General features: G+C 52.6%; 1 pseudogene; it reads left to right on the top strand.

Moving 5' to 3' along the window:
• The first annotated feature begins 8,146 nt into the window (after positions 1 to 8,146).
• LOC129021839 (large ribosomal subunit protein eL8-like) lies at positions 8,147 to 9,006 on the top strand (annotated as a pseudogene).
• The last annotated feature ends 7,832 nt before the right edge of the window (positions 9,007 to 16,838 follow it).

Raw genomic sequence — 16,838 nt, 5'->3', positions numbered from 1 at the left:
AGGAATGATGCGTGGACAGAGCAAATTCCATAAGTTTCCTCTGGAGAGCAGAAGGAAGTGCAGCTGAGGAGGATGAAGACAGGGGTGGGAGAAGGGGGCTCGGAGAGACAGGCCCACAGACAGGCAGAGACACAGGGGAAGTACACAGAGGGGGCACACACACTGACTCACGTATGGGAGCTGTCCAGCTCCTGGAAGATGCTCAGTGTCCAAAGTGGGTGGATGAATGGATGGGAGAGCAAGTGGATGCACAGGGGTGAGAAGTCACCAAGCAAATGAGAATCAGAATGAGAAAAGCTCCAAGTAAAGAGGAACCCACAGATGTGACCCAGGGCGAGACACATCGACACAATTGTGATGCAACGTGAGGACCAAATCTAGAGGGAATATGGAATAATGAGAGAGAATGGGAAAAGGAAGGAGAGAGATTCAGAGAGGCAGAGAGGCAGATGTGTGCACACACAGACAGACAGACAAGCAGGCACACGGCAGCCTGATGACACACTGGGGACCCTAGAGTGAGACACAGAAAGAGCCCATGCACAGAAGCTGCTACCACCTCACCAAAAGAGCAGGGACACCAAAATGCTCATCGGCAGGAGGAGGCCAGCTCAACCATGGTGCATCTGATAAAAGAATGTGATGCATCTAAGCTCTGACATGGAAGGAGACCCAAGACACATTGCTGAATGAGGAAGTCCACTGCCAAATCACATGCACAGTATGTAGCATTTATGTTCAAACAACAATAACCAAACCAACAATAATGGAACAGGTTTTCTCTTCTTTCCTTCCTTCCTTCCTTCCTTCCTTCCTTTTTTCTTCCTATCAATCATCTAGCTAGCTAGCTACCAGTATAATTCACATCAATCTACTAACTGAGGATCCACGTGGGAAAATAAGTAGAAATCAGGATTTGGGAGGAGGTTTCAAATGAGATTTTAGTCTTTCCTTCCTGAAATTTTAGTTTTTTTTTTTCAACTTGAAGTTCCTCCAGCTGCAGACATTCTTCAGCCTTCCTCTGTGCTGACACTCAGAGAGAACTCAGATGCAGGCTCTCAAGATGCCCATAGTCTGGCGGGAAAGATCCCCCCAAACACACGCATGTGCCTGGCTGTTCCCAGGGGTGTGATCCTGTGATGCTACAGGCTTTCAGGGGAGAGGCCCTGGGGCTTCATCAGGGAGGATGAAGTGCCTGAGCCAAGAGAAACCTTGCTGTGTGCCAGGCAGACCAGGTGAGAGACGTTCCTGCCAAGGGCAGCTTGAGCAAAGGCCAGGAGGTGGGGAGAGGCTGAGTCTTTCTGCACTGCAAGAGGTTCCTCGTGTCTGGAGACAGGGCAGGAGAAGTCACCAAGAGTGTGAGGGTTTGGCCTGATCCAGAGCCTTAAAGCGGGAAAAATTAGCTTGAAGTTTATCAGGAGGGTGGGGAGGTGGGGAAGCTGGCTTAGTGGGGTTAGGCCAGCGAAGGGTGAGCTGCCAGGTGGGAGATTTAGAAAGGTGGCTTGGGTGGCCTCACCAAGTGTAGACAGGAAGGGGCAAGGCTGGAGACAGGACACCCGGGAGGCCCTGGGAGCTGACACCCAGATGGGATGGTGGTAGTGTGCTAGAGGCACAGCCCTATGGTGGGACTGGATGTGGTCAGAAGAAGTCAAGAAAGTGCCTGAGACTTGGTCTACTTGTGTTGAGGATGGGGAGCTGGGCAGGTGAGGAGGTTGGAGAAAAGAAGAGCAGTGTGGGAAGGGCAGGGAAGTGTCTAGTCCTGTGCTCAGGTACATGGATGTGCAAGTCCCAGTTCAGGAGAGAGCTCTATGTCCAAGAAGGACAATGGGTGGCCACAGATGTCCTGGGGGTAGAGGAAGCTGCCCTTGGGGAACGGGCAGGGCAAGAAGGGGTGGAGGACTGAGCTCTGGGAAGCATCAGTACTGAGAGGTGGATGGAAGAGAGAAACTGCCCAAGGGGTGAGAGAAAAGCCAGGAGCACCCAGTGTCCTGAAGGAGGAGAGAGTGGCCTCCCAAGCAAGGATGGGCACCCCAATCAGGACCCCAATGGGCCAGGAGAAATAAGGAGGCAAAAGGGACCATGGGCTTTGGCAAGAAGGAGGTCTATGGAGAGCTCTCTTGAGAACCATGGTGGGCTCAATGTGGCTGGGGTCCCTTGCCAAGGATGGGGTATGTGTGGGCTGGGAATGGAAGCAAGTAAAGCCAAAGGTCCCTTTCCTAGATTTTCTGCGGATGGACAGAGAGAGAAGATGGAGCATGGGAGGAACAGGTCACCAGAACCCATCTCTCGTGCTGGAAAGCAGACTCAGGAGGAGGCAAGAGGATGGCTGTCACCAGGGCAACCGTGCTGGCCATGGGATGAAAGGAGCAAAGGAGGAGATGGGAGATTTGGGAGAAAGAGTCAGCACAAGTTTAAAGGAAGGAGGTGGGGAGAAGGGGAAGCCTGGATTTCTGTCCCTGGAGATGGAGGATGAGAGCATAAGATGAAGCCTGGAGAGGAGGGAGGTTGGTTGGAGCCTGGGGAGTCTATAATGCTGGGAGTATGACTGAGTGGGGCTGAGGACAGGACAGTGAGTAGACAGGTCTGGGACAGGGGAGATGAGCACAGAAATGCAGAGAAGTTTGTGTGCAGGGACTTCTGAAGCCTTGGTGTGGATAGTGTGGCCCATGGAAGGACAAGGGCAGAGGGGTGAGGACCCAGCCCTGGGGAGCACTGATAGTAGAGATCAGGAGGAAAGAGAAGGGTCTGAGAAAGTGGCCAAGACAGAGAACACACACGCATATACGCACATGCAGGAACACACACGGTGATGCTTGGAGACTTCCAAAGTCCCTATCACCCCATCTTCCCATGGGTGGTAACTGATCCTTTCTCCCCCTGGACTCCTTAGAACACAGCCCTGGGTTTTGGAGTCTTTGTCTTCAACAGAACACTCAGGTGCTCAATGTATGTCAGGTGGTAGGAGGGATGGATGGATGGATGGATGGATGGATGGATGGATGGATAGATGGATGGATGGATGAAAGAGTAGGTGGATGGATGGATGGATGGATGTATAGATGGATGGATGGATGGATGGATGTATAGATGGATGGATGGATGAAAGAGTAGGTGGATGAATGGGTGGGTGGACATATGTATGGATGGGTGGATGGATAGGTGGGTGAATGGGTGGATGGGCAGATGGATGGCTGAATGAATGGCTGAATGAATAGATGGATGGAGGAATGGGTGGATGGATGGATGCATGTATGTATGGGTGGGTAGATGTACGGATGGAAGGGTGGATGGGTGGATGAATGGATGGATGGATGGATGCATGTATGGATGGGTGGGTAGATGTATGGATGGATGGGTGGATGGATGGATGGATGGATGGATGGATGGATGGATGGATGGATGGATGGATGGATGGATGGATGAATGCATGCATGGATGGATGGATAGATGAATGCATGTATGGATGGATGGATGGATGGATGGGTGGATGGACGGATGGATGGATGGATGGATGGATGGATGGATGGATGGATGGACAAAGGAAGACAATTATCCCCTCATCTCCACACGATGCTGCAGCAGGGACTGAGAGAATGGGGGCCTTTAGCAGCCCCTCGGAGAAAAAATTGGCAGGGAGGGGGAACAGATGGGCCGTGGGTGGCTAAACAGGAGTAGTCAGAGACGATGCAGGGCTCCTGGCTGCAGCACCACACCGAGGAAGGCACTGACATTCAGTGTTAATGAGAACAGGAAAGGGGCCAGTTTGTAGTGCAGAGATGATTAGATGAGTTTGAGGTGCCTCTGGAGGGGCCCAGTCAACACTGGCCCCAAATCTGTGGCATGCAACAGAGAATGGAGGTGGGGTGATTTTCAGATGCAGGAGGAGATTGGGGGGTGTCCTTACAGAGGCCTCTATGCCCAAGGTGCATAGGGGGCACCTCTTGTGCAGAGGGCAGGTGCAGCGCAAGAGGAGGGAAAGAAGAGGACAGGAGAGGACAGATGGACAAACCTTGGTCCAGAGCTCACCAGGCATGTTGTGGATAGATGGAGTTCATGAGAGTGACAGGGAGGATGGGACCCAGCCCTGACCATACCTTACAGAGAAGTGACTCACACACATGTGCACCTGTGCACACACACAAAGAGTAAAACTCTCCAAGCCCCAGAAAGAGAGAGAGGGAGCTGACGGGGAAAGTGGTAGGCACACACACGCACGAACATGTGAGCACACATGCACAGAGCAGGAATGACGCACAGACTTGAAGCAAAATCCAATAAGCCTCCTCTGGAGAGCAGGAGGGAGTGAGGCTGAGCAAGATGCAGGAAGAGGCAGTGTTGGCGGGGCACATCAATAATAAAGTTAAAAAATGAAATGAAGAGGGGGCGGCAGGACCCTCGGGGAGCTGAGACGCAGGCAGATGCAGAGATGCGTGCACACGGAAGAGGAGGGAAAGACGGGGGAGGACAAGCCTGACAAAGGGCCTAAATAGAGGGGTGCACAGTGGGACCCACACCTCCACACAGAAGCAGCCACAAATCATGACCCTTGGGGCAAGGGCCAAATCTGGAGAGGAGAAGAAACAGGGGAGAGGATGAGGAAAGATGAAGGAAGGAAGGAGACAGACAGACTCCCAGAGACCTGAAGAGGCAGCACATTCCACGGACAGACAGAAAAGAACCCACATACTGTAGACGAATTCTGAGGACTGCCCCCCGCCCCACCACGCCAGAACTCAGCAGAGGGCAAGGCAGAAGGGGAGTCGGTGACAGATAAGGTTGTGGTGACCTTATCTGTCATGGTGAAAAGGGGAAAACACCCATGTCCATCCACAAGAGAGCTGGTCACCCACAGTGCAGCTCTCTCCCGAAAGACCCAGATCTGTGAAACAGGGTGCATCCTGGGGTATGCTTGCACACTGGCCCTCTGGGGAGAATGTTCCCTATGGGTTGCTTGTGCCCGCTTCTGTAGTGTAAATACTACCATCATGGACAATTTCAGGCTAGCATCGTGCCATCGCTGAGCAGGATGATGAAGAGGTGCCCACCTCGGCTCTTGCACACCAATGACAGTGCACCCACGTGTTCGCGGAAAGAACTCGAAGACTCATCACTGGACAGACAAAGCTATTCGCAAAATTTACGCAGACTAAATGGTATTTATATTTTAAACAACACCCCACCACCACCAAATGCAGCTCTATTTTATTTAGATGAGAGGACATATATAGGCTGTGTGGACAGGGTCACACAGAACTGGCCACAGAGGTTCCCCTTTTTGGGGGAGATGGAGGTGGGATGCGAGAGGGAGAGAAAAGAGACTTCAGCCTTTTGTCATGCTTTAATTTTGTGAAAGCATAAAAAAATTTAAAATTTTTGTGCAAAGATAATTTCTTCATGTACCACACACAATTAAAAACTAATTTTTTAATTAGGAGAGGAAGAAAATGGAAGGAAAAAAGAGAGCACAAGAGTGAGGAGGAGGGAGCGCTCTCCTCAGTCTGTCTGTCCTCAGTTCGTCTGTCCCTCCAGCCTCTGCCATAGTCACAGCCATTCAGCAAAGACAAATCAGATGCAGGTCCTGCCCTCAAGGTGCTCACAGCCTGGGGGTGGAGAAAGTTGCCCAACACACGTATATCTGGGTGCTCCGGACACAGAACCCTCACCCAATAGGTCAGGGGTCCCCAGGAAGAGCTTAGCAAGGACTCTTGAGGAGGACAGGGGGCTTCCCAGGGCCTCCCATGACCCTGCTCAGCAGAGCTGCAGGATGAGAGGGGAGATACTGGACGGGGTCAGCATGAGGACAGTCACCCAGGCTCTAGGGAAGGCTGCCTGGGGGGCAGAGCACAGGGAAAGGGAGGATGGGGCCCTGGGAACATGGACACAGAGGGCTGATGGAAGCCAAGGAGGCTGCAGAGAAAACAGGAGAAGGGTGGCCCGAGAGGTAGAATCAAGGAAAGAAAGGGGGTGAGAAGCCAGGAGAGATCCCCAGCATCAGAGGCCATCAATGGAGAGAAAATGGGCTGTGGGATTTGGAGGCCTTATTTCTCCCCATTGGTAGGTACAGAGCAGCTGCAGGGGTGAGCAGGATGGGACGGAGGGAGTGGCCACAGCCAGGGATGAGAGTTCCCACCCGGTTGGTCTGGGATTAAAGAAGGCATAGGAGGAAGAAGGGAACAGGTCAAGGGAGAAGGAAGAACTCCTGGGTAGGAGTGGGGTGAGCTTGCCCACCTGCTGAGACAGCGCAGGGGAGGGTGTAGGGGAGGGGACAGCTGTTGCCGGGGAATGGCACTGCCTGGGAGCACAGAGAGGATCAGAGGAGAAGATGGGAGAGGGCCCTTAGAGGAGGAAGTGGCCCTGGGCTGGAAGTGGGAGGCAGGCAGAAGGCATGGGGCCTGCCTGTTTTCAGTCCTGGATTTGGGAAAACAGGGGAAACACAGAGCCTGTGGAGGACTTAGTGAGTCAATGCTGTTGGCAGGGTCTTCAGTGGGGTGCATGGTTGAATGCACGCTGCTTCAGCAGAGAGGTCTAGCGTGGGCCCAGAGATGTGGACATCTCTCCCTTTCACACACCACACACACTGTGAGGCACAGCGACACAAACACATGGGTTGCACCTATCACCCCATATTTTCATTGCAGATGATGAGTCTGCTTCCTTATGGACACAGATCCACCAGGATGTCTCCTGGGCTCTGGGAGCTGTGTGTTTTGTTCAGCAGAACATCCAGTAGGTGTTGAGTGTATGCTTGTTGGATGGATGGATGGATGAATGGGTGGGTGATAGATGGGTAGATGATGGATGGATGGATGATGGATGGGTGGGTAGATGAATGGGTGGATAGATGAATGGATGGGTAGATGGATAGATAAATGATGGATGGATACATAAAAATGAATGGGAGGAAGGAAGGATGGAAAGAAAGGAGGGAAGAAGGAAGGCAGGAAGGAAGGAAGGAAGGAAGGAAAATAGATGGATGTGTGGGTGGATGAATGGATGGAGTGGTTACACAGGCCTATGGTCCAGGCATGAGATGCTAAGGCCTGCTGTGGCCAGGGCTGAGGAGTTGGGCTAGGGTCTTGAACAGCCCCTTGGAGGAAGATTCAGCAGCAGGAAGGGGAGACAGATGTGCCATGGATGACAGGAGAGGGAGGTGTCAGAGATAACGCCTGGCAGCTGAGATAACTCCTGGCAGGTGATGATGCTCAGTGCTGAGACCAGGAAGCGTGTGGCTGGCCCTGGGAGGTAATGGGTTGGAATGTGAAGATGACTTGGGGGTGAGAAGCTCTGGGTCCATATTGGTTCCAAGTCTGATTGTGCATTTGAGGGCAGAGTTCGGATGGCAAGTGAGAGACAGGGGTGTCAGCCAGAAGAGTGGGACCAGAACAAGGAATGAGGCCTGACCTTGGAGGACAGGAGGAGGAGGTGGAGTTGAGAAGGAGAGGGGAGGACATAACAGATCATAGCCTGGAGCTCAGCGAGCACTGTGCGTTCAGAGGGATGGGGGCAGGCTGGGCCGGGGTGTTTGCAGCTAGCTCGTCTGTAATAGTGATCATGGGGAAGCAGCCACATGCCCATCCACAGAGTGGCATCAACCACCATTCACCTGGCCTCTGCACTACCATGCAGCAGAGATCCTGAGACCTGGAAGCCATCTGTGATCCGCTGTTGTGCAGAGAAGCCCACCACAGAGCAAGTGTGCCTGGTTCAATATGATTCTCATTTGACATCAAAACCAGAGCCAGCACCACCCACAGGACTGGCCTTTTTTCATGAGAAAATATCATATACAGAGAGTGGAATGATTCTCCCAAATCAATACTGTGATTACTTCGGGGGAGCAGTATTTGTACCCTGGGCTAGATGGGATGGGAAGTGGACAAGAACACCAGTCTTATGTACAACACTTTGATTTTTATTTTTTACAAAGACAGTGGGTCCGTGAATGACTAGTGTAATTAAAAATTAATTTTACAGCCAGGTGCTGTGGCTCATGCCCCTGTGGTCCCAGCACTTTGGGAGGCTGAGACAGGAGGATCACTTGAGGGCCAGGAGTTCAAGACCAGCCTGGACAACATAGCATGACCTCATCTCTATAAAAAAGTTTTTAAAAATCAGCTGGGTGTACTCTCTCCTCCCGCCGCCCAAGATGCCGAAAGGAAAGAAGGCCAAGGGGATGAAGGTGGCTCCAGCCCCTGCTGTCGTCGTGAAGAAGCAGGAGGCCAAGAAAGTGGTGAATCCCCTGTTTGAGAAAAGGCCTAAGAATTTTGGCGTTGGACAGGACATCCAGCCCAAAAGAGACCTCACCCGCTTTGTGAAATGGCCCCGCTACATCAGGTTGCAGCAGCAGAGAGCCTTCCTCTATAAATGGCTGAAAGTGCCTCCTGCAATTAACCAGTTCACCCAGGCCCTGGACCGCCAAAGAGCTACTCAGCTGCTTGAGCTGGCCCACAAGTACAGAGCAGAGACAAAGCAAGAGAAGAAACAGAGGTTCTTGGCCCAGGCCGAGGAGAAAGCTGCTGGCAAAGGGGACATCTCCACTAAGAGACTACCTGTCCTTCAAGCAGGAGTTAATACCCAGTCACCACCTTGGTGGAGAATAAGAAAGCTCAGCTGGTGGTGACTGCACGCGATGTAGGCTCCATCAAGCTGGTTGTCTTCTTGCCTGCCCTGTGTCATAAAATGGGGGTCCCTTACTGCATTATCAAGGGGAAGGCAAGACTGGGGCGTCTAGTCCACAGGAAGACCTGCGCCACTGTCGCCTTCACGCAGGTTAACTGGGAAGACAAAAGTGCTTTGGCTAAGCTGGTGGAAGCTATCAGGACCAATTACAACAAGAGATACGATGAGATCCACCATCACTGGGGAGGCAATGTCCGGGGTCCCAAGTCTGTGGCTCGCATCGCCAAGCTCAAAAAGGCAAAGGCTAAAGAACTTGCCACTAAACTGGGTTAAATGTACACTGTTGAGTTTTCTGTACATAAAAATAATTAAAATAATACAAATTTTGCTTCAAAAAAATTAGCTGGGCGTAGTGGCACATACCTGTAGTCCCAGTTACTCAGGAGGCTGAAGTGGGAGGATCGCTTGAGCCCAGGAGTTAGAGGCTGCAGTGAGCTATGGTTGTGCCACTGTGCTCCAGCCTGGGCAACAGAGCAAGACCCTGTCTCAAAAGAAAATTAACATTATAAAGGGTAAGAGGTGAGGTGGCAAAGGAGGAGCAAAAGAGACTAGTAGAAAGACACACCTTCCATTTGTCCATCCTCCTCTCCAACCTGAGACCCAAAAGGAAGCCAGGTGCAGGTCCTCTTCCCAGGAAGCTCCATGTCTGAGCGAAGAGAACGATGCCCTCATACCCATGCCCAGGGGCTCCTGGAGGACAGGAGTCAGCCAGCAAAGGCCTCTGTGGGGAAGACCCAGGGCCTCATTGTCCTCATTCCACCTGCCAGTTGTACACTGTCCTCCCACCCAGTTTCCTCACTCTTATCTAGTTTGGATTCCACAGTCCCTCTCTCTTTGTTATTGAACTTGCAAAGCCTCAGCTCTTCAACTGCACAGACTTTGATTCTCCACTTATTCTCAGCCTCCTTTGTTTTTTGCAATGATGCCTTATTCTTAATACGTGGAGGGGGAAGGAAGAAGAAGGAGGCCAGAGGTGGAGTAGGAGGACGTACCTGTAGGGTGTTCACAGGGAGACCGCGTCTCCACCCCAGGCAGATGGGAGCTTACGTCTGGACTTTGCTGTGTGCAAAAAGGCATGGACAGTAAGCCACCCTGTTTCCCAGAGAAAACTGCCCCAGCAGAAAAGGCAGAACAGGAAGAAGCGGCAGGAAGCTCAGGCCTGGGGCTCTGCAACATTCCAAGCAGGGTGAACAGAAAGTCCCACAAAGGAAGCAGAGAAGGATCGCCCAGGGAAGTGGGAGAAAAACCAAGAGCCATTGGCAGCCTCAGGGACAGAGGAGGAGAGAACGGCCTGCATCAGAAGCTGCCCGGTGGTGAGGTGGGACCAGAAAGAGCTGGTTGAGTTTGGCCAACGGGAAGCTGGTGGGGACCTTGCCTGAACCTGGTGGTGGGTTCAGAGCCAGCCACAAGTAGCCATAGAGAAGTGGGGCTGTGGAGAAAACAGCAGAGCTCAGGGTTCCCTCCCCAGCACTTCTGTGGACAGGAGTTGGTGGGGGGCAGGGCAGGAAGGAGACGTTAACAGAAGGCCAAGATCTCAAGAGAATTTCTCCCTGAACTCTGGGCTTCTGCAGGGCATAGCCTGGGGTTTGGGTGTCTGTGTCATAATCAGAGCACCTAGGAAGTGTCCAACTGATGTTTGGTGGTGGAGGGATGGATGGTGGAAGGATGGATGGATGGATGTGATCCAGGCACTAGATTCTTACATCTGGGCTGAGGCAGGGGCTGAGGGGATGGAGAGGGATTATCTACCTGCCCTTTCGAGGCAGATCTGACAGGAAGAGGGGACAGATGGACCGTGAAGACAGGGATAAGAGCAACCAGAGGTGACTTGGTGCTCCTGGCTGCTGAGTCCTGGGTGGCAGAGATGCTCAGTGCCAATGAGAATGGAGATAGAGCACCTCTGGTGGGTACAAAAACAATGCGATGGCTTGAGCTGGGCAGGGCTTCCTCAAGCTTGAGCCTGTGGCTTAAGGGGAAGGGAAAGGGTCTGGGCTGCATGAGGGGCCAAAGGGGTGGTGTTAACACAGAAAGCTATGGGTGAGCACATTCAGGGAATGTGTGCAGAGCAAGCAGAAGACTCCAGATAGGCCTTGGGGCCCCATGGTGTCAGAACAGACAGAGGGGGAGTTAGGGAAGTAGAGGAGGAGAGACAGGACAGACAGACCGCCCTTGGCACTGAACTAACTAAGTAGTTTATAGACAAATAAAAGAGCGGGAGGCAAACAGCAAGGAGAGTGACAGAGAGGGTGGGGGGCAACTCTAGTCACACCTCAGAGCAAGAGATGAGACCCACACGTGTGTTCACAACAGTGAGACTGAAGAGGAAAAAGGACATGGGTCTTGGCACTCAGTAGCCGCTATGTGTTTGTGGATGGATGGATGGATGGATGGATAATGAATGAATGGGTAGAGAGATGGACGGATGGACGAATGAATGGATGGGAGAATAGACGGAGAGATGGATGGATGGATGGATGGATGGATGGATGGATGGATGGATGGGAGAATGGATGGATGATGAATGGATGGATGGATGGATGGATGGATGGATGGATGGATGGATGGATGGGAGAATGGATGGATGGATGATGAATGGATGGATGGATGGTTGGATGGATGATAGATAATGGATAAATGAATGGATGAATAGATGGAGTGGAAGGATGTGTGGATGGATGGAGTAATTCAAGGAGTAAGAATAAAATCAGATAAAAGAGCCAGGAAGAGAAAGACTCCTATGTGACCACTTTGCTGGTCATCATTGTGATAACCAAAATTTCCTCTGGGAAAGGGGGTGGAAACTAGGATCAGGAAAATCAATAAGAAATTTAGAACTTTAGAGCAAAACTCCACAAGCCCCAGAAAAGAGAGAGCTGCAGGGGAAAGTCAGCCAGCACATGCACACAGCACACACACACACACACACACACACACGCACACAGAGATACACTGCAAGAATGACGCACAGCCTCAGAGCAAAATTCAATAACTCTCCTCTAGAGAGAGGGAAAGAGCAGAGATGAGCAAGACAAAGTCAGATACAGGAAGAGAAGGGGGAGTAGACGTCAATAAGAAAGTTGAAAACAAGAGGGGGCGTGAGCCATGCCAGCAGGCAGTGGGGGTGGCAGGCAGAGGCCCAGCATGGGCTCACAGGGGAACCAAACCCTCCAAAAGGTGTGCCACTCCGCACATGGCACCTGGGAGGGGCTCCATGCATGTTGGCTGGATGGATGTGTGGATGGGGGTGATGGGTGGATGAAGTAACCCAGAGACTGGAAACAAAACCTGATAAAGGGCTCTGTTAAAGCCCTTTAAAACCTGATAAAACCTGTTAAAGCCCTTTAAAACCTGATAAAGGGTTTGTTAAAACCTGATAAAGGAGAGAGAAAGTTCTAGATGCCCTCTACTTCCCCTGTCCTTTTCACCCTTCTCCTTTGCTCTAGGAGGCTAATGACACCCTTCAGGGAGGTGCCCTGCCCTCTGGCTTCCAGCTGGGCTTGGCCAGTGAGATGGCCAGCAGGAGATGATGGGGGAGGAGAATGAGATAAGGATGCTCATTCCCCCAGGTCATCTCAGGCTGGGTGGTCCCTCTCCTAGAGGTCTCAGCTCCCAGCAAGGCAGCCCCTATAGGTGACAGTTTGCCTCCAGGGCCTGGTCATTCATTACTTCCACCCTTCACCCCTTAGAGAGTAGGGGATGGTCACAGCCTCACAACTATCAGCTCTAGGTTTCTGCAAAATCCCACATCCTGCAATATAGCACCTTTGTAAACAAACTCGCCTCAGATTTTCCTAAATTTAAGTGTTCCATCCCTTTCCTGTTAGGACACTGACTAACACAAACCCACAGTGGAAAAAATAGACCACACACACACACACACACACCCCCTTGCTGGGACACATAAAGTGACAGCTACATCTAGAAAGAACAGGGAGGGATGAGAAGCTGAGAGGGAACAAGAAAGAAAAGGAGCCAGAAAGAGTAACGCAGGGCCCTGAGAGGCGGAAGGGAGAACGCACCAATAGGAAGGGGAAGCAGGGACACAGGTGTTCGTGGCAACCTCATTTTAACGACAAAAGAGTAGAAACCATCTAAATGCCCATTACCAGAAGAACGGCCAATAAACCATGACAGCTCTGCCTGCTGGAATACTATGCAGCTGACGAAAAGGCAGATGGATAGCTTTATGTATTGAGATGGAAGGAGATCCCCAAAATATGTCAAGTCAAAGTCCCACTGAAGAGCAATATTCATAGCTCAATGCAATTTCTATGGGAAAAAAAATGCCCTAAGCCAAAACCTACCAAAAAAATCAGATTCTATAGGGGAAAAAATATACATTTTTATGTTTAAAAATATGTATATAGTACAGAATGATTCCTGCTAAAGTAAGAACTGGTTTTCCCCAGAGGAAAGGGCTAGAGAACAGGATGGGAGGAGTGAGTGTCAAAGGAGACCTTTAATTTTATTTGTAATACTTTACTCTTATGCAAAGATGATATGGTCATGTGTCACTTAAGTAATTAAACATTCATGTTTTTTTCAAGACAGGCTCTTGCTCTGTCACCCAGGCTGGAGTGCAGTGGTGAGATCACAGCTCACTGCAGCCTCTTTGAACTTCTGGGCTCTGGTGATCCTCCTGCCTCAGCCTCCCTAGTAGCTGGGACTATAGGCACATATACCACCACACCCAGCAAATTTTCTGATTTTTTTGTAGAGACAAGGTTTCACCATAAGTAATTTTTTGAAAGAGAAAGAGAACAAAAGAGTTAAAGGAAGAGAAGAGATCCTCTAGAAAGACACAACTTTCATCCGTCTGGCTGCCTGTCCTTCCCTCCAGCCAGCCCCTCCTCCATGCTGAGCACCAGACATGCAGACTCTTCTCAAGAAGCTCAAAGAAAGATGTCCAAACCTAGCCGTTCCTGAGGGTCCCAGTGCCCTTGGGGGGCAGGGGAGCTTCTCCAGGGGAAGGTTCAGCAGGGCTCTCTGTGGGGAGGACACAGGAAGGAGGCCTGTGGAGGCCATGGCCAGCGGAAGAGCCCCTCAGGGCAATGGATGTGGGGGTCCTAGCTCAGCAGGAAGAGCTGGCCACAGACACAGTCAAGGCATGAATGGACCCTATGGCCTGAGAGGGGTGGAACCGACCCATAGAGAGTTTGTGCAGCAGGTTGGGGAAGGCAGGACCTGGCCTGGGGAGCGCTACAACGCAGCAGATCACAGAACAAGAGAATCCGCCAAAGCAAACAGGAGAGGTGACCCGAGAGGTGGCACGACAGACCCTCACTGTCCCAGGAGCTTAGGGAGGAGAGGGGTCCTGGTCCTGGCACCTGGACCAGGACCCCTCATGAATGAGGGGAGAGGAGGAGATAAAAGATCCTATTCCACTTGGCAGACAGGTCAGTGGAGGCCCCAGGTGAGCCCCTTGGTGGGCTCAAGGTCGGGGCAGGTGGTGGTCACAGAGGGCCACGGAGGGAAGAGGAGAAAGAGCCTGAAGTTCTGTCTCAAACTCTTCTGTGGAGGGAGGCGAGAGCAGACGAGAGGGAGATGGGAATAAAAAGTCAGCGGAGGGAGGCGAACAAGTTTGCCTCTGAAAAACCCAGGAGAGGGGAACATGGCGTTGCCAGGGCAACCACACGAATGGGGTAATGGAGAGGAGCGAAGGGAAGACAGGGTGGGAGTGTGGCTTAGAGGAGGCAAACCTGAAAGGTGGGGGCAGTAGAGGGGAGGGGCACCCGGACTCAAGTGCCCAGGGATGGTGAAGGGGAACACAGGGGAAGGATTAGGAAGTCAAAGATTTCTCCCTGGGCTTAGAGAGTTTGTGATGCTGGTGGGACATCCAGGAGGTGGGGGCGGGTAAGAAGATGTTTAGATATTTAGGCCTAGGGTGTACGTAGTGGGGCCTGGGTAGACACAGGGGCGAGCGGAGGGAATCTCAGAAGCCCCACAGGTGGGCGGCCTGGCCTGGGGAGGGGGTTATGCATGGAGGGGCGCAGATGGAAGAGAACACAGCCCAGGGTGGGCTGATGCTGGAGGGGTGAGGGAGGAACGGGTGTGGAGAAGTGGGCAATGCAGAAAGACACCACACGCACACATACACACAACACGCACACAACACACAACACAACACACACATGCACATGCACACGCCCAATGCACACACACAACACACATAACACAATACACACAACACACATAACACAATACACACAACACACACACCCACATGCACACAACACACATAACACAATACACACAACACACACACCCACATGCACACACACATTACACACACACCCTGAGTGTGATGCTCGGTGACCCAACCCAGTCTTCTTGTGATATAACAACTGGTCTGTCTGCCCTGGACTCCGAGTTTCTTCAGGACACAGCCTGGGTGGGACTCTGTGCTCTTCACCCTCAGCAGCACACACACAGATGTTCAATTCACGTTTGTTGAATGACTACTGGATAGATGGGTGGGCAGACACAGACAGATGAAGCAGGACAGGAAAGGTGGGAACCAACCTTGACCTTGTGTACACACTCATGCGCACACTGCAGGAATGATGCACAAACAGCCCAATTCAACAAGCTCCCCTGGAGAGCTGGAGGAGCGAGGCTGAGGGAGCGGGAGACAGAGGCACCAAGAGAGGGGGTGGTGCATCAAAGAAAAGTTTGAAAAGTCAAGGAAGGGGAGCAGAAGCCTAGGGAGGCAGACAGGCGGAGGAACAGGCGCGCAGCCCACCCGCTGGCTCCCAGGAGGCGCTCACGTGCATTTGTTAGGTGGGTGGTGAATGCTGCAGCACAGAGAGGGCAACTAAGCCTGAGAAAGGTCCCAGGGGGGAAAGCCCCCAGGGCGACGCAGGTGCCCGATGACTCCCACACCTGCCGTTCCCGCCCCACCGGCCCCCTTCCTCCTCCCTGCTCTGGGCTGGAGAGGCTGAGCCCCATGGATGAGCCTTGGGCCTACAGCTTCGCGCTGGACCTGGCCAGTAAGGATCCCCAGCAGGAGAGCGGAGGGAGGAGGGAGGGAGATCAGCGTGTCTGCTCCCCTGGAGCTCAGGCTGCTGTGCCCTCTGCTCTCAGCTGCCCTCTCAGCTGCCTTCTGGAAAATTCTCCTCCCTTGTTCCTTCGGATTCACTGGAAATCACAAGTTTGCTGCTCTCCTGGCTCCTGCACCCCCTCCCTCAGCACCTTTGTAAACACACCCTCCTGAGGCTTCCTGGATTGGAGGGAGACATCTGTTTCCTGTTGGGGCCTGAATGAAGATAGGAGCAGGGGTCAAAGGGCACCTCAGTCCTACATGGAAGGCTTCACGTTTTTTACAAATACAGTGGATCCTTATAGCATGTGCGGAGTTAAAAAATGATTTTCCAAAAGGAGATGGGAAGCAACAAGGGGAGAAAGAGTAAGAGGGTAGAAGAGCAGAGCTCGCAGATGCCCCGTCTGTCCTCATCTCCACACTTCCCTCGGTGCCAAGACCCTGCGAGAGGTCACACCCAGGCCCCACAGAGCCCATGGCCTGGCGGGGACAAGGACGACCACAAGCCTGGTGCTGAGTGCTCCCAGGGGAGTGCTCCCTGCGTCTAGGAGGGCACAAGGGAAGGCTCAGCAGGGGCTTCTCTGGGGAGGACAAGGGCCCAGGCCTTCTTCTCTACAATGGTGGGGCATGGGAGAAGGGGACGGAACCTGGTGGCCACTCCACATGGAGCCTCCCCGTCAGGCTGATGACATCTGGGCTCTGCACAGAGGGCCAGAGTGGAGCCTGGCCAGGGTCAGCCTTGGAAGGGCAGGAAACTGCTGGGGAGCAGGCAGGGCAGGGCCCTGGAGCACCGGAGTCCCATGCAGCTGGCAGGAGAAACCCTCCAAAGGAATGGAGGAGGCCCAACTGAGAGGTGCAGGAAAGCCTGGCCTCTGTGTCTGGGGCCCAGGGAGAGGCTGCTGTCCAGAAGCCAGCACTGGCCTCCATGGGGCAGGGGAGCGAAGAATGAGCGAAGAAGGTTTGTCAAGGAGCAGGTAGGCAGACTTGCGGGGCATTATGAGGGGCTTAGAGGGCAGGGGTCCTCAGTTGCAGAGGGGAAGGCAGAGAAAACGCCAGGCTTAATACTCCCTCCCCAGCTCATCTGTGGCCAAACAGGAGGAAGCCTATGAGGGCGCACAGT

Source organism: Pongo pygmaeus, chromosome 21, assembly GCF_028885625.2.
Source record: "Pongo pygmaeus isolate AG05252 chromosome 21, NHGRI_mPonPyg2-v2.0_pri, whole genome shotgun sequence".
In the NCBI taxonomy this organism is placed as follows: domain Eukaryota; kingdom Metazoa; phylum Chordata; class Mammalia; order Primates; family Hominidae; genus Pongo; species Pongo pygmaeus.
Note: the sequence above shows the minus strand (reverse complement) of the source record. Positions and strands in the feature narration are given on the sequence as shown.